This window comes from Ceratotherium simum, chromosome 13 (assembly GCF_057802395.1).
Source record: "Ceratotherium simum simum isolate JZ-2026a chromosome 13, ASM5780239v1, whole genome shotgun sequence".
Lineage (NCBI taxonomy): Eukaryota > Metazoa > Chordata > Mammalia > Perissodactyla > Rhinocerotidae > Ceratotherium > Ceratotherium simum.
In genome coordinates, this window is record NC_141912.1 from 26,671,989 (window position 1) to 26,690,819 (window position 18,831).

The window sequence follows — 18,831 nt, forward strand, 5'->3', positions numbered from 1 at the left end:
CAATAAACACTGAATGAAGCACAAGCACTATTTCCTCAACTGCCAACTCATTACTGTCTTTGAATGTGTTGAGGTTCAAGATAAAATGTAGAGAAAATTAGAGGAGGCCCTGGATTTTATTCCCCCTGCCCTAAAGAACCGAGAGATCTCATTTGCAAAACTGTGAAGAAAATATTGAAGGAGGCAACTGGACTTGATTCCCCTGCATTGTGTCAAAGTTACAAGCCTCATCTTCTTTATCCATCTCTTCATTCTCTCAAAGATTCCCCTCAATTATGTATTCCAGTTGTTGCTAAAAATGGTCATCTCCCCCCTGTTCACCTACAGGTTGGTGAGGGAGCCTGCACGTCTACTCTTTTCAAACATATCTGAGGGGTAAATACAGTCTCCAACAGTACTTCTGCCCAAACCAAAGAATTCCCCTCAGCAATACTTGACCCTAGGAATGATATTCATTTTCTCTGCAATTGTGCACATTAATCGGCTGCTTAAATGAATGTACAGTGTGGAGGTTAAATGATCTGCTTGGTGATTAAATGACCCAAGTGGTTGAGCCACACTTTTGGAAGACCCTGGTAGTTCCTGAAGCCAAGGATTGCTCCACCTCATTTTAATGGTCTAAATTATTTATGGAGTTTAGTTATTCATGGGATGAATTTAGAGCTATGGTCGGGGCCTGGATAGCTCAGTTGGTAGAGCATCAGACTTTTAATCTGAGGGTCCAGGGTTCAAGTCCCTGTTCAGGCATAAAGCTCAAGTTTTATTTCAGTCACCTATAGAAGAAGGACCCTGCACTTTGCCCAAATGAACTCATTGTCCTTACCGAGTTCCAAGTCTAATCTGGCTTCATTTAATTTTTCCTACTAAAGACAAACTGAACCACTCCTAGATTTCACAAGATAATTTAGAATCATGGGCGATAGGGAAAAGAGTATTATAACAACAACAAAAATAACTTGATTGAATTACTATGAATTATGCCATTTTAAAATTCCCTCACATGGTGTGAGGGTGACACCACACTCTTTATTCTAGAAGGTAGGCTGCAGTTTGGTTGGATCCCACCAGCATATAAACTCTCTGAGAGCGGTGGCATTTATCTCTTTGATCTCTGAGGTTCCCCAGGTCTTACACTAGAAGGTAGTACACAGAAGTTTTGCCTATTCTGCAAAACATAGCTGATAGACTAAAATCCAAGCATGCTTTGAAATTGTTAGCCGTCCACTTTGTGCTTTCATTAAAAAGTTACTTTCCTTACCCCAGAATTTAGTTAATCTGTAAAAACTCTGGAAATGTGCTTCTGTGCATTTTTTCTGTGTACAGTACTATAGATTTTTGTAAGAGTTTAGATAGTTTGTGGACAAAAAGTCAAGGTTCTCACTTGGTAGATATTGTGTGTGCAAAGCAAGATTGTATTTATTTCATAATCATTTCCCTCATTTCCACTATGTCATGTGTCCCCAGGAGAAGAGGAGTGAAGAAATTCCTGCCTGAGAAACACGGTATCTGAAAAGTTGTGCGGGATTTTCCCTTCCTTAAACTGGACCTCAGATCCTCCAGTGGACAGGGCAGCAGGAATTCTCTGTATCTAGATGTGCCTGATGTAAAACGCCAGCTAGCTCCTCAACAGAAACACTTATTAAAAGGTCAAAAGTCTGCTGTTCTCCAAATTGAATCTCTGGCCCGCTCTTGAGTCCTAATTCCGTCAGTGAAAGGTTGAGATCTCTGAGAAGAGCTAGAAAAATCCATGGCTTCAGGGACTCTCAGGTCTCTGGAGTGGCTTAGTCACCTAGGGCTCAGGCTGGAACCGGAGCGTTTTACCACTGAGGACATCATTTAATCTCCACACTATACATTCCTTAAACAGCTGATTAATGTGCACAATTGCAGGGGAAATGAAGATGAAAGTTGAGCTCAAAAAAAGCAGGATCCATTTGGGAATATTTTCACTGGAGTCAATCAGGGATTGCAGAAAGGGGGTAGTTGGCCAGAGCAGAGCCCTGGGAGATGATATACACTTACAGGAGATGAGACAAGAGCAGGACACGTAGGTTCTTTCATGAACTTGAGGGGAGGATGTGTCCAATTTAGTAACGACTGGAGTAAACAAGGAGAAACCTCAGGGGAATCAAAAGATAGGAAAAGAAGGATGAAGGTTATAATTTACAACAGAGGGGATTTAAGTCTGTTGCCCTCTTCGGAGTTTTTTCTGCACTTTCATAATTGATATTTCCCAGTTTCTTTAGGGTCAGAAAAAAAAGGGAGGTGACACCCACTTCCGGGGGCTTCTTCAGTTGGAGAAGATCATCTCCCTCAGAACCCGCTTCTCTCCTGCTTCTCACCTTTCAACACACCTGCCCTACTGCTTGCTTTTCTTCCTCTTTCCTTTTCTCCACCTCTCCCCAGACCCCTCTCCTCCTTTCCCCTCTTCTCTTCTCTCTTCTCTGCTACCCCTTATTTGCCACCTAAGCCCTTTCTTTCCTATCTATAAAGGCCAAATGAAATCACTTGGTAATGTATCGCCTCCGATACCTGGAGATTCCACATTACTCCCGGTCCTCCTCTAATGTGTTTCACCACGTCTTATCTTGAGCTCCATTTTATTCAAAGACAGGAATGACCTGGCCATTGAAAAAGTAATATTCACAGCCGTGGTCATGTTCGGTCTTCAATCATCTCTGACACATTTTTGAGTACCTTAGCAGAAGAGAGAAGGATGCAGTGAGGTAGAAAGCAGAGACAGACGACAAAGGACCCGATAATGTTTCCCATAATAATGTCATTTTTAAAAACGTTGAGAGTGATGAAAGGTTAGATTCTTTGGGATACAGAATAGGACAACAAATGGAGAGCAGTGTGTTTGGCTGTGGTTTATGTAAGCTGCTTCTGTTTCTCTCACAGGAAAATCTTAGGGTTACAGAAACATGGAATAATTTCGGGGCCCATGCAAGTGTTTTGTTGCAAATATTAGGGCAAACCTACTTTGCACAAGTTGCCAGGAAAAACTGTCTTACTCATTTACAGAAGTTCATTCAGCTCCTCACAGAAGTAGTTTCATTCTTCTTTCTTGATTTATTTTTCCTCTGTTTTTACCCGTCTCCTCTACCCCTTCTCTTTCATCCCAAGACTTTCCTGCATTTCTTTCTTCTCTGAATATTGTCTTCTAGCAACCTCTGCCAAAGAATGGGATGGATATGAGAGTGAGTGTGTGCCTGGCTGTGAGCATGTAAGGGCGAAAGCTACGCAAAGGAAGATGGAAACCAAGTTAATTTTAAATTTTCCTAAGTTTTCTGTAGCCTGCGAAAGTTATATTCAGATTTTTTTTCCTTTTCCCAGATTATATGTTCTCAGGATTTTTCTACTTAGGTAGGCAATTGCCTTGTCAAAGTGAATATTGTGGAAATAATTTTACCAGTATGAAGAGATGGTAGAAAGGAGATCAAAAGCCACTCACTGTGTAATGAGACGTTTGTTTAAGACCTTAGTCTGTTAATTGAGTTTGAAATATTGGTTTAAATCCTTCGTTGTCAGGAATTTTATTTACGTTGTGATAAATGTTATTTTTGGCACTGGTATTTTCATGAAGGAGACTTCTTGCAGACTCTGATTCACCCTGGCCTTTTTGGGAACCACTACAATTCCCTCACCCCTTTACTCATTCCCACCCAGTGCTCCACTGAAATTGCTTTCTATCAGCTCTAGCATTCTCTAAAGTCTAATATAACATTAAATGTTTACAATATACTCTCAGCAAATGATAATAAACAATAATAATATTAGCTGTAGTTTCCTGCATTTTACTTTAGTCCCACATATTATTTCAACGACTCTCCTATATTTCTAGTTCACTCCCTCTAGCATGCTACCATGCTGGAACTGATATCACGATTTAGAAGTGTTAAGGAGATGATCAGGCCTTGCCAATTTGAGTGTTTTCCCTCCTCGGCCCTGGATGAAGACAGGCCTACAGAAAAAGAATGTGTTATTCTGTGACTGGCTTCCCAGTTTCCTAAAAAATTTTGCCCTCACATTGTCTAACTGTGTTGGTTTTAATTAAATACGATGTTCTTTTTTTACTTAATCTAAATATAGCTTAATTAGACATGAACAATTTGATAACCAAATTTTAAAAAATAACAAAATGCTGTATGTGCCAATATTATTGTGATAAAGAGTCTGACTCCACTTTTGATGTTTGACTGCTAACAGCTTTCAATCTCACCATTTCCTCTTCTTTTGCCCTACATCTGGGCAAACTGGTAAGAAAGGGCTTGTGCTCCCTTCCTTCCTTGGCCATGGCAGAAAGTTCAAACCATGAAAGCCCTAGTCTGCATATGAGAATCCTCACCCTGGCCTCACTTGTTAACCACAAAAAAATCCAGCACCACTCTCTCCTCCCTTCACTCAAACCAAGTAGACTCTCTGGGTGCCTGCTCTGCTCTCCCTAGAAAGCCTCCACATGTGAGTAATACATTTTTCATACCTTCTTGGTGGTGGATGGCAACATCCAACTATTAATGAGAGAAGGGAGTCTATCCTATCTCTACTGGGTGTGCACAATTGGTACCTTGAACAGGATGTCTGGGTCATGACACCACCACTAAGGGTCTTTCTTCTCTTGCTTTGGATTGCTAACTGGCTCTGCTGCCTGCTGGTGAGCATGTACTTTGAGCCGCGGCCTGCTGGCTAGCACATTTTTGAGATGTGTTGCTGCCTGCTGGCAAGCCTGTGCTTTGAGCTGTGCTGATTCTGCTGCATTTACTGAGTCCTGACAGTTATAGATTTAATAGACCTAAGTTGGAAGCTTTAATAATCGGTGTTTAGGGACAGGAGTATGATATTGAGGACCTCCTTAAAGTAGCCCTTGTCCTATCATGTGTCTTGGCCTGGCCCTATCTGTGTGTTTCTGACTGAATCTTGGGTCTTGATTCCAGCAGAAGTTGTGAGTGACGTTAGGTTCAGGGGAACAGCTCTTACCCTGCAACCACTGGTTGCGTGTCTCAACTAGGCATTGGCCCATTCTATAGAGCACTCGGGGAAAGACTGATACGTTGTGCAGTATACAGACCCATTCGGTGGTTGCCTATGTGAGTAAGAGCGGTTACCACGTGGTATGCTGAGGTCAATACTCCTAAAGACAGATGGCTCACTAGGGCCCTATACTGTTGCTGCTGCTGCTGCTGCTATTGCCCATGCCTCTGACATCAAAAAACATCCTGATCCTGAAGATTATAGGCACTCATGGCACCCTCGTGGCACAGACCATGAAAAGTGGCCCTGAATGCTTCAGCCCCTGCACCTTTGAAAAGCCAGAGGACACCATCACCTTATTAGATAACTGTGAAATAGATCCACAAAGACTCTGAGTTTGATTGAGTGCTGTGTCTTATCAACATGCCAAGGGGTTAATTCAAACTCAACTTAAGCCCAGTTTCCCTAAACCTAGTAAAGCAACAATTGCTATGGAGAACACCCCAAACCCTGAGGATACTGATTTGGGACTCTCTGGAGGAATAAACATAAAAACGAGCAGAATAGAGAAGACTTCTCCTCTCTGCCCCAAGTAAATCCAGTAACAAAATACACACACACACACCCCCTGGATACAGGGGGAGGAAATAAAATACTGAAAGAGAGGTCCCCAATTTAACCCCATTCAAAATTCAAAACTTACTAAAAAATTATACAATAAAAGATTTAAAAGGTGCCATTTGCCTTTTGTGTGTATACAACATAGGTTCTAAATAAGCTTTAACATCTGCTGAAATGCACCAGTCAGCAAACCTTCATGGCCTTAATTGAGACTAAGGCTCAAGTTACATTAAACAAAGTACCCAATACCTGGTGATACCAATAAATTTAAACTAGGTATCCTGTACTCTTAGAGGAGTTACCAACCATAAAATAAAATTAAAATAAAATAAAATAAAATAAAATAATAAAATTCTGACCTTAACGGTCAGAACTATTGCCTTGCTTAAATTCCCTATGGTCACAGCTCCCATTGCCCTAAAATATCCCATAGTAGGCATGGATACTCTGTCCTAATGAGTAATAATTAAGATAAAATTAAGTTTTTGACATAATCAACTTGACAAAATGGGAATCTATGAAGCTCCTCTGCACCCCTGCCAATTACAGTAGTTAATATGGCATAATATAAATTAAGACAGAGCCTTCAAGTAATGAACCCACTATATAAGATCTAGTTAGACAAGGGGTGATTATTTCCACAGTTTCTCATTTACTAGCCCAATTTAGCTTGTTCTTAAACTCGGTAAGAAAGAATGGCACCTAAGGGTAGATTACTGCTCTTTCATTCCATGGTGTCACTCATTAAGGCGCCAATACCAAATATTGTTGAAATTACTGACTCCATCCAATCAGTAACTTGTGTACACTTTGCAGTCACAGATTTGCCTAATATATTCTATTCATTGGCTATTTCAACAACTTCAAAGCATCTGAGTTTGCCTTCATCATCGAAGGGACACAATACGCATTTAGGTGGCTACTCTTGGGTTATCTCATCAGTCTTGCTATAGTACACAATCTTTCCTGGCAAGACCTTAACTGCATTCAACTTTCTCTAGGAGTAGATATAATATTACATTGATGACATCCTCCCTTGAGATGTATTTGACACGTTCATTGACGACACACATTCAAGAAGCTCACAAAAAGGGATAGGCCATTGCCCCCCACATGGAAAAAAATCATATAATTATTTTCATAGATGCTGAGCTTTGATAAAATTATTACCATTTCCTAGTGAACACTCCTGAGCATGGATGGATGGTCTTTTTTTTTTTTTTTTTTTGTGAGGAAGATCAGCCCTGAGCCAACATCCATGCTAATCCTCCTCTTTTTGCTGAGGAAGACCGGCTCTGAGCTAACATCCATTGCCAATCCTCCTCCTTTTTTTTCCCCCCAAAGCCCCCCAGTAGATAGTTGTACATCATAGTTGCACATCCTTCTAGTTGCTGTATGTGGGACGCAGCCTCAGCATGGCCAGAGAAGCGGTGCGATGGTGCTCGCCTGGGATCCGAACCCTGGCCGCCAGTAGCGGAGCACGCACACTTAACCGCTAAGCCGCGGGGCTGGCCCTGGATGGTCTTTTAACATGATGAAATATATACACCTCAATCTGCAAGCCAACATCTTCTTTCTTACTTATCCTTCAACATGGCATTCCTGTATCTCCAAACATTTATACTCAAGATACGCTTCCAACAATATGAAACCACATATACACATTCATTGCAGGACTATTTGAAACTGCAAAATATTGGAAACTGCTTAAATATTGAAGTATAGGAGGTTAGTTGAATAAACTATCATTTCTACACATAATAGTGTAATATGCAGTTATATAAAAGAATGAGGGGGACTGGACCAGTGGCGTAGTGGTTCAGCTTGTGCGTTCCACTTCAGAAGCCTGAGGTTTGCTGGTTTGAATCCTGGGCATGGACAGATGCACTGCTCTTCAAGCCACGCTGGGACGGTGACTCATATACAAAAATGGAGGAAGGTGAGTACAGATGTGAGCTCAGGGCCAATCTTCCTCACAAAAAAAAAAAAAGGAAGAAGAAGAAGAATGAGGAAAATCTCTATTATTCCTTTAATATCTCCTGGAGTTGTTTCTGTGAGCTATTATTAAGTGAAAGCAAAATATAAAAAAGTGTATATAATATGCTACTTTTCTGTAGAAAAAAAGGAAAATAAGATAATCTGTGTATATCTGCTTATGATTACAAAACACAGCCTCCTCACACACACACATGTGAACAATAAACCAGAATAAAAAAGTTGGTCAGTGGGCCGGCCTGGTGGCATAGAGGTTGAGCTTACAGTTTCCGCTTCCATGGCCCAGCTTTCACAGGCTGACTCCCTGGTGCGGACCTACACACCACTCAACAAGCCGTGCTGTGGCAGCATCACACATACAAAATAGAGGAAGATTGGCACAGATGTTAGCTCAGAGACAGTCTTCCTCACCAAAAAAAAAAAAAAAAAGTTGATTATCTTCTAGGTAGGAGAAGGGTGAAGGGATATGAAAGTGAGTGACATTCTCTAAGTATACCTTCTGCGTCGTTTTAACTTTTGAAAGCAGGTTAATATACTACACATTCAAAAACAAAAGTAAATTGGTAAAAATGGGAAGGGAAAAATTCTTAAAACTAGTACACAAACTGAAAAAAATGAGCTTAATTGTGTTTCAAGTTAATACTGTAACCAGACAAGAGGAAGGAAGACGGGAAGGAAGGAAGGAAGAAAGAGGGGATAGAGGGAGAAAAGTAAGAAGGAAGAACTCAAGTAACACATGAACACAGTATTTATTATATAGCCTCATTCTGGCACAGAATAGAGTATATGTGTACAGGTGTGCGTGCGCACTTATGTGAGTGTGTGTGTTGAATTGCAAACAAATTCTGAACTTTTTAAGTAATTTGTTTACTGTAGTAGTAGGGGGGAAACAATTCTGAAACTATAGAATGGAGCCAATGAAAAACATGATACTTTGGGAAGTCCCGGTTATTGCTGTGAAAGAAGGGATATACAATATGGAATGGGAGAAGACAAGAAAGAAACCCGTGGGCATGAATTTGAATTGTAGGTATTGATGTAAACTTATGATTTCTAAAACATGTATACGTGTATGTATATGCGTATCTGGTGGTGTGCTAGAACCAGCTTGTTAAATTTTCAGGAATTTTCCAAGCCAGTTGTTAAACCATTGTTAATTTGAAATTTGCCGTGATAAGAGTATATATTTACACCACAGAAACCAGCTCAGCAAACACTATAAATCAGCATTCCCCACCCAACACCACCACTGCAAGAATGGTGGTTAAACATTTACTGCTATGTACGTGTGTGTATGTGTGTGCATTTGTATATATATATATATGTATTGCTAAAAAACAAGACAACAGGGGCTGGCCTGGTGACGCAGAAGTTAAGTGCGTGTGCTCCACTTCGGCAGCCTGGGGTTCTCAGGTTCGGATCCTGGGTGCACACTGACGCACCGCTTGTCAAGCCATGCTGTGGCCGCGTCCCATGCAAAGTAGAGGAAGATGGGCACAGATGTTAGCCCAGGGCCAATCTTCCTCAGTAAAAAAGAGGAGGATTGGCAACAGATGTTAGCTCAGGGCTGATCTTCCTCACACACACACGCACAAAAAAAGACAACAGGCCCAAAATGGAGTTGCTTATGCTAAGCCCAAGTCATCAAACCAAAACTTAACTTAATTACAGTTTCAGGTCTCCTAGAAATGGAATCTTAAACCAGTCAATCAGGAATCGCTTGAACAGCACTAGTTAGGTAATCTGTCTGAAAGACCTCTGCCATCCCCTGAAGGAAAGTAACCTTGCAATAACCAATCTGCATTTGTTTTTTTCTTGCCTAGTATAACTTTCATGTCCCTGCTCCCTTCCGCCTATAAAAATCACTCATTGTGTATAGCTCCTCGGAGCTCCTTTCTATCTGGTAGATTGATGCTGCCTGATTCGAATCAATTTTTGCTCAAATAAACTCAAAATTTTTAATATACTTCAGTTTATCTTTTTAACTGTACATATATTTGTATGTATGTGTATGTAGATGAATATATGTGTACATATATTTCCTAGGTCTGTCTGCTTAAAGGGCCAAGAATCAAAGACACCCCATAGCAATAGTACACCGGATCTTGGGCTCTAACACCATTCTGCATTAAAAGGAACCAGGATTCTTGGGCTGGGGAAGGGTAGGTAAAAGATAAGCTTTGAACATCTTGTTATAACAGAAAATAAGTGTCAAAAGAAATGGTGATGACATCTAAAATGTAATAAAAAATTTGAATATGTTAGTAACATAATCAGAGTAATTAGTGACAGAGAAATGGTCAGTGGCTCCCAAACTTTGGGGCATATTGAGATAACCTGGTAAATTAGGTTCTTAGATCCAATTCCAATATGGGGAGACAGGGTACCCCACACTTCAACAAGCAATTCTTGGACATCATCAGGGTATCGGAGAATTGAATTCAATTCAACACTATCTAGCAGACATAGTGTCCCACTCTACAGGTAGAAGGCTCAGTCCTACAAGACTGTCCCCTCTCCCCCTATTCAGATGACAATCACAAGCCCAGACTGTTACTGTGCTTCTGATCCACCTGCTACAAATTGGAGATTACCTTGATCCCCTCCTTGGACTTCAGATGGCAGTCAAAAGTCCAGATTGTTACCTGTACTTCTGACTTATGGGCTACAAATCAGAGGCTCCCACAACTTCCCCGGGTTTGACTAGTTTAATAGAGCAGGTCACGGAACTCAGAGAAACATTTTACTTACTAGATTACAGGTTTATTATAAAGGGATATAACTCGGAAACAGCTGAGTTATGCATAGGGCAAGGTATGGGGAAAGGGCAAGGAGCTTCCACACCCTCTCGAAGAACCTCCATGTGTTCACCAACTTGGAAGCTCTCTAAACCCAAGCATTTTGGGTTTTTATGGAGGCTTCATTACTTAGGCAGGATTGATTAAATCATTGGCCATTGGCAATTGATTCAACCTCCAGCCCCTCACCTCTCCCTGAAGGCTGTGGGGGAGAGGTGAAACCAAAATTTCCAACCCTCTAATCACACAGTTAGTTGTCTTGGCAACCAGCTCCCATCCTTACATGGGGTCCAAAAGTCACATCATTAACGTAAGAAAAGACACCTTTATTGCTCTCCTCATTTAGGAAATTCCAAGAGTTTGAGGAGCTCTGTGCCAGACATAGCAGGAAAACCAACTATATATTTCATATTATTATAAATCACAACATCATACCTGGGAATCTTTAAAACCTACTGAAGCCTCACTCCCACTCCCAGACATTCTAATTTAATTGCTATAGGGTGCCAATCCTCCATCAGGGATTTTTAAAGCTCCCAGTTTACCCTAAAGTACAGTAAATTTGGGAACCATCAAGAGCTTTCCAAGGGTGGATCTGTAACCATGGGCCCTCCAGGACAGGTTCAACTGACCCCATCTCTTATCAACAGAGTGATTAAGAATTGCCTTTCAGAAAATCTACAAAGTCACATAGCCAGGGCATGTGTAAAAGAAGAAATCGTGACCTGAAATGACCTCGGAACCAAAGATCCTCCTTTCCACAGAACCAAGACACAACTGGAACTTGACAGTTGGACTCTTACCAGAAGGGATGGGTCCCTCATTCAGGAATATCTGGTGTTAAAATTCCTTCCCCATCTCATCAAAAATGTTTGGAACTCTGTCATAAATGTTTAAAACCTTCCATAAATACTTGAAGCCCATCAATCAAAATCTGTCCCACCAGTGTTTCTGTGTGCCAGCCTGTTCTCCCTAACCTCTTAAATTTCACCCCAAATCCTGAATCAGGGAGATAGATCCGAGGGCACACACCCCATGTCTCCCTGCAGATCGATCTCGCAGAATAAAGCTGATTTCTTTTCACAAAGGCTGATGCCATAGTTAATTGGCTTGTTTATGTGCATTGGGCAGAGAACCCCAATTTTGTGCAGTAACAGAACCTGGTCCAGCAACATCTCCATCCCCAGGGGCCCTGTTGGAAATTAAGAATATCCAAACATATTCCTGATCTACTAGAGGAAAATCTGCATTTGACAAAATACCCAGACCATTCTGACACACTTTAGAGTGTGAGATGTGCTGGCTTACAGCAGTGTTATTCAAAGAGTAGTCAGCTGACCAGCGGTTTCAGCAGCACCCAGCAACCAGCTAAAAGTGCAAATTCTCAGGCCACACTCCAGGCTTACTGAATCAAGATCTCTGGAGGTGAAGCCTAGGAACATGTGTTTTACCAATTGCTCCAGGTGATTCTTATGCATGTTACATCTACCAAACAAGAATCGTCTTTTTAACCAGATTCCCAGTGTTTTGTAAACCCATTAAAGTGAGAAAAGCTCTGGCCTAGACGACTTAAGAATAAAAAGGCTATTGCTCCAAGATGCCTCAAGGAGCACTTACCTTAGACGTGTAGACTAACTCTATGTAATGCAGTTTGTTTCAAAAGTTTTTTCAAAGTCTTTCAAAATTAAAAAAAAAAAATTATTTCAAAAGTTTGTTTCAAAGTATAGCTATTTCCCGAACAAAATTGTAACATCCTTGAGATAAGTGGTAATCACTTGCAGAAGAGTTTTTATTCCATTGGGCTCCAGTATATGAGTCAATTACACGCTGTTGTGCAAAGTAGCTGGCCATCCCGTACTACCTTTTTTGTGGTGTAAGTGGCACCAGTCCCTGTTGATGACATCTTAAAACAACTTATTTCAGTTGCACAAATAAATAATTTCACTGCTCCCTATCTTCCAAAAGGCAGCTATGAAGTGAAAATGGTACCAAACCAAATTGAGTTCACCTCCTGGTGAGTTAAAATCAGGCTCTCCACTAGAAGTAGTTGTCACACAAAGTAAAGTGTATTTGCAGCCAATAGGAGACCACGCGGAACCATTTCCAAAGTTGTGGTCCTCCTCAAACAAAGGGAGGCAGGTCCTTTTATTTCAGGTGGAGAATGAATCTTTGAAAGGGAAGTTTGTCATCACATGTAGAGGTGGGTATTACTTTGCACAGATGCAGTCTGAAAACATGCTCTCACGTACATCGCATGTTATGCTAATAAGGCCTAGCTCCTCCCAGGGCGGAGATTTTAGCATTAAGATGAAGTAAAGGGCATCTTTTGGTCGTCTCCAGGCCATCTGCACAAGCGTTGCCCTTGCAGCTGGGATCAATCTGCTTCAGGCCAGTTGACCCGGTATTTCTTCCCAGCAAAGCTCTGAGAAACAGCGTTGAGGAAGCGTTAAGCACCTTTAAACGTCCTTCCAGCTGCTTAGGGCATACACGGGTGACAAAAGCTTAGAAAACTCCCCTGAAGAGATTGATATATGGAGTGAGTTACTTCAGTCACAGACTGTAGAGCCTCTAATGACCTTAGCTATATCTCTGGACTGCCAAGTTTTGACCATCTCAATAGACTCAGACTTTTTATTGCCCTAGAAAAACAAAAGTAACTTGCATTCTGGAAATATTAATGCTATCTGCTGATCTTCTTTGCTGAAGTCCCTTCATACCACAAACAACAGAGATTCTAAATGAGGGTGAGCAGATAGGGAGTGATGGAAAGAAGATCATGGAGAACTACCTGAGAATGTCTTTGATTTCATTCATCTTCATTCAGATGAAGAGTCTGTTAGTAACAGTGTAAACTAAGGAAAGTATAAAAGACTTCAAAATGCTTTATCCAACCATAGTACTAGAGTTAAAAACATACACAACTAGATTTACTACTGGATAAACAGTGACCTGATCAAAGGTATCTCCATCTCTGCTAACACTTCCAGATTAACTCAGTTTGAAACAGTATATAACAGCTTATATAAAGGTTCACATGTGTCAGGAAAAAATTGTCAAAGTCTTGGAAATGGGCAACAGAAAATTATTGGGTGTCCTTTCAGTGAAGTGTCAGGCCTTGCCTAATGGGCTTCTGGAAATTATTTGATTCTATCTGAGTGTGCACCTTTAACTGAATTTCTATTTACTAAACTATTCTAGAGCTTTGTATGGAAAAAGTCGACTTGTAGATAACTTATACTAATGCAAACGATATTTGTCCATACCATTCAAAAAAATTTTGCCCAATAGAAAATATAATATCAAATCTTACATTTTGTGTTCATATGGATTATTAACCAGTTTTCCATTAATCACTCATTCATTAATTTTCTCAAGAATCATGAGGTAGGGGCCAGCCCAGTGGTCTAGTGGTTAAGTTCTATGCTATCTGCTTCTGGGTTCAGTTCTGGGCACCGACATACATCACTCATCAACAGCCATGCTGTGGCGGTGACCCACATACAAAACAGAGGAAGGTTGGCCACAGATGTTAGCTCAGGGTGAATCTTCTTCAGCAAAAAAAAAAAAAAAAAAAAAGAATCATGAGGTAGAATTGTTATCCTAAATGTACAGGTGAAGGGAGGGGACCGAGGACAAAGTAAAGGAAGACATTACCCAATATGTAAGGGAATGTGATGGAACCTAAATTCAAACACATATATACTTGAGGCAGAGCGCTTATGTTTTCCTTTACTCTACATTGGCTTAAAAATAATATCTTAGGTTGTTTCCTTTCTTTTTGTTTCTTTCTTTTTCTTTTTTTTTGCCAGATCCATTGAAGCTCGTCCTTTCCCGCTGTTTTAATTCACAGACATCTCGGAATTGCTGCTTCATCTAGTCTTTCTCTCTCTCTCTCTCTCTTTTTTTTTTTTTTTTTTTTTATAAATCTATCCTTCCTGAAAGCGATTTTGATCTAGTGTTGCCTAGACACTTTGCTCAAGTGTTACCACAGGAATAGATATACCATATGGCAGGGTGCTCTGCTGATTTTAAGTGCCAGTATCTTTGCTTGCGGCGTTCCAAGCTTCTGATTCTTACTGACAAGCTTGTAGTTTTGTTCTTGTGGGACCAATTTACAGTCCCTTTCACCTAAGGTTTCTTCTCGCTCTTGCCCCCTCAACTCTCCTCCCAGTCTTCCATGCACAAGGCTCGCCCTGCCCTGGCCACATCGCCCCATCTTGGGTTCCTCCGCGCAGAGCATCACTTCCATTAGTTTACCTTCCTTCCCCGCCAGTAGTTCGTTCCTTTCTTCCCCAAAGACACCTATTCCCCCAACCCGGCCCCTACCGACTCTCACCCTCACCTAGCGTGCCTGAACACGCACCAGCAACGATAGACGCATCTCTCGCACCTCAAACAGTCGACAAATGAAAATTCCTAGTTAAAAGTCCTGGAATATTCCCAGAGCCAAACGGGCACATTTTGAATCCCCGCGCCTTCGGTGACTTCTCCCAGAGGGAAGGCGGCAGTGGATTTCCATCAAAGGTCGTCGCTTGCTCAGTGAACGCATTGCTAAGCCAACACGCGGGAATTAGACTTAAAACAACTACAGCAAAAAGAGATAGAAACAAAGCAGAAGGATCTCTTTCCTGAGGTGCAACCTAGAGAAAGATTGCTATTAGAAACAAAGCAGAAGGATCTCTTTCCTGAGGTGCAACCTAGAGAAAGATTGCTACTGTTAATACCCCAGGCAAAACAGTAATATCTGCAGTCTCCCCGTCGGGGAATCGAACCCCGGTCTCCCGCGTGACAGGCGGGGATACTCACCACTATACTAACGAGGAGGACGTTGTGAGAGCGGAAAAGACTCTCTATTGAAGAGGCGCCCACACGTTGGGTCCTGAACTTTTTTTCTGGGCAGGGAATAGGTGGGAAATTCGCGGATCTTCACAATAAGAATATGTTACAAGATTCTGTAAAACGTATGTCTCCGTGTTACTTCAAAAGTCTGAAAACGACAGCCCCACAACAGATTATGACATTGCTGTAAATGATTATATCACTAATAACAAAGAAATGTTCATTAACAGCAAGGAATGCATTAAACTTAAAAAAAAAAAAAAAAAAAAAGCTCCCTCCGCTCAGAATAACTTCTCTTCTTCTTCACTTCAAGTTTATTTCTTATCTTAGATTTACCTCAAGTGTCAGCTTCCCCTGGGACATTTTCTCAGACCAACGTGAGTTAGATGTACTTCCTCTGTTTCAGTTTGTCATGATAAGAAGCGTACATGTATGTATGAATTTCTACATGGAATAAAGGTAAGAACTTAAGTCTTAAAGTCTAGGTCTTAGATTTTGCAGCATTTGCATTAAATAAGTGTTTGTTTCTGTATGGCCTTTAATTCACTATTACGAATATTCCTCAGTGAAATTCCAGCTCAGTTGCATAGGCGGCTTCACAGAGGATAGTCATTGTAGTAATTCAAGGAAGCAGAGAATTGGAGACAACCTGAACATCTATTACTGAAATGAATGTATGCACTGAGAGAAAATTGGTAAGTTTCCTAGGGCTGCCAGAATAAATTACTACAAACTGAGTTGGCTTAAAAAAAAGAGAAATTTATTATCTCTCAGTTCTGGAGACTAGGAGTCTGAAATCAAGATGTCAACAGGGCCATACTCTAGAGAAGAATCCTTCCTTGCCTGTTCCTAGCTTCTGGTAGTTCCTGGCAATCCTTAGTGTTCCTTGGCTTGTAGCTGCATGATTACAATTCCTGCCTCTCTCATCACATGACATTCTTCCCTCTGCATCTCTGTGTGCCCTCTCTTATAAGGACACCAGTCATTGGATTTAGGGCCCACCCTAACCCAGTATGACTTCATCTTAATTTAACTAATTACATCTACACAAACCTATTTCCAAGTAAGTTCACATTCTGAGGTTCTGGATAAACACAAATTTTCAGGGGACACTGTTTAACCCACTACAATTAAGAATGAAGGATAAAGTGTTATATTCATAAACTTAGTTAACCGCACCACAGTATACATTAAGAGTTGTAAAAGTACTGATTAAAATTGGTTGTGGGTGGGTGAGAGGGAAGGGAGGCGCGGAGGAAGACTATACAGTCTTATGTTATCGTTGCTCAGACTAAAGAAACAAAAGATATTGTCTAAAGAAAGAGGAGAACAAAGCTCTTAAGTAATGATGTAATGATACCTGATAGATAAAAAATACAAGGTTTCTAAAAATATTAGAAGAGGTAGAATCACAAAATAGCCTATTTTCAAAATAGACATGAAAGACCTAAATAAATGGAGAAATAGATCACGTTTATGGATAGAAAGACTTAATATTTCAAAGACATCATTTCTTCCTAAATTGACCTATCAATTCGATGTAGTTCCAATATACATTCCAACAGTGTTTTCTAAGAACTAATAAACTGCTGTAAAATTGTATGTAAGTGTATACGTACATATAAGTGTACATATGTATAAGTGTATATGTAAGTGTAAGTGTATGTAAGTGTATGTAAGCCTATAATAGCAAGGACACTTTTACTAAAAATAAGGAGAGAATTGCCAACAAGCTTGCAGAACTTAATAGACACTCCAGTAATTACTATATTACAATACAGGTACCGTATAGAACCTCAAATTGACAAAATAGGATAGAGACCTCAGAAAGAGATCTATGCTTATATACAATTTGGTATATTGACAGAGGTGTCATGTCAGGTCAGAGGAGAGTTGAAGCTATTTAATAAATGAGACTAGGAAAAATATACTATTCCCATGGGGGGAAAATATGAAATTGGATAAAGATTAATACCAGAAAGATCAAGAATGTAAATGGCAGAAACTCAATTTAAAACTCTCAGTAGCATATATATGAATCCATCAGGAACCTGTATATACTATTCTAGGTAATACTATGGAGAAATTTAATATAGTAAATTGGCTACAGCAGTGATAGAAGAGCTGATATGGCAAAGGGGAAAGAGATTAGCAACAGCAGGAAGCCACTAAAGGCTAAAAGCCAGGGCGACTTGGAAGAACCTGAAACCATAGCAGATTCGCCCTTTAAGCATTTGAAGCATTGAAGAGATGCAACCAAGGCCAAGCAGTAGTAGGTAACATCTAGCTCTCACTCTTCCTTCTTACCCCTAATCTCCATCCAGTGCCTAACATTGGTTAAGCTCAACCAGAAGCCATCTGAGAAGGAGTTTGGGAAATGCAGTTTATACAGTCCAGCATCTTTGTGGTATAGAGCACAAAAAAGGTGATGAATAAATCTGAGCACAAACAGACATGTGAGGCCCATCCCTTTTGCTACTCATCATCCAATATCAGCATTTTACCAAAATTTAACTCACATTCAAAAAGTTAATGCTCTGTACACATGAAGATGTCCTCAAAGTCTCCCAAAAAAGAAAAGCAAAGTACCATCATACCTTCAGGAAGAGACAGGAATTGAAACCATCCAGACCCAAGGTCTAGTGATACCAGCCCTGTTCAGTGAGAACTGAAGCCGAGGAGCATGTGTAGCTATTCTCATAGATGGTGCCCAAAGTAGAGAGAGAGAGTAGAAATTATCTGGCTAGTTTATCCCATTTGTGCTCTAATCTTCCACAATATATTTGGTTACTAAACTAAGCTGCCAACAGGCGGGAAGTTAGCCTGGGAAATGCAGCCTGAGGAGTTCAGCCCTCTTTCATATAGATTAGCGCAGGAGAAGGGTGAAGAAGAATATGAGAATTAATAGGCTAGTGACCATCACATCATGAGAATGTATATTGGAGTAGTAAAGTCTGGAAAGACTAGTTAAAAATGACACAGAAATGCTACAGGTTCAAGAAAATCTTGATGTATTTGTGCATATGAAATTAATAGTTTTTCTTAGCCAAATTATAGCTTAAAATGAAAACACAAGTTACACTGAGAAAGATTAACTGCAATTCAAATAGTTGAATTGAATTGCAAGGGATTAAAGAAAAACAAAAAATATATCAAGAATTTCCATGTATTAATAAGTTAAGCATATCAACCCAATAGAAAAATGGGCAGTCCAATAGATAAATAAACTAGCATTTAGAAAAAAATTCAAACATATAAATCCAAACCTAGGTAGAGATATTCAACCTCATTGTGATAAAGGAATGCAACCATGACCACAATAAGATGCCATTTACCTCCACTTGATGGAATAAAAATTAATACAAAAATAACAATGGTTGGAGAGGATTTGAATATACAATATCCCTTATACATTGCCAAAAGAGATTGTGATGGTTAATTTTATGTGTTAACTTGACTGGATCACAGGGTGCCCAGATATTTCGCATTTCGCTAAATGTTATTTCTAGGTGTGTCTGTGAGGGTGTTTTGGATGAAATTAGCACTTGAATCAGTGGATTCAGGAAAGCCTTTTGCCCTCCCCAATGTGGGTGGGCATCATCCAAGT

The 18,831-nt window shown here is 40.3% G+C and overlaps 2 non-coding genes across 2 annotated transcripts; one reads left to right on the plus strand and one right to left on the minus strand.

Moving 5' to 3' along the window:
• Positions 1-674: 674 nt before the first annotated feature.
• On the plus strand, positions 675-747 carry TRNAK-UUU (transfer RNA lysine (anticodon UUU)). The gene has a single exon. It is a non-coding gene; the product is annotated as a tRNA-Lys (tRNA).
• A 14,389-nt stretch (positions 748-15,136) lies between these two features.
• Positions 15,137-15,208, minus strand: TRNAD-GUC (transfer RNA aspartic acid (anticodon GUC)). Its single transcript has one exon. It is a non-coding gene; the product is annotated as a tRNA-Asp (tRNA).
• Between the last annotated feature and the right edge of the window lie 3,623 nt (positions 15,209-18,831).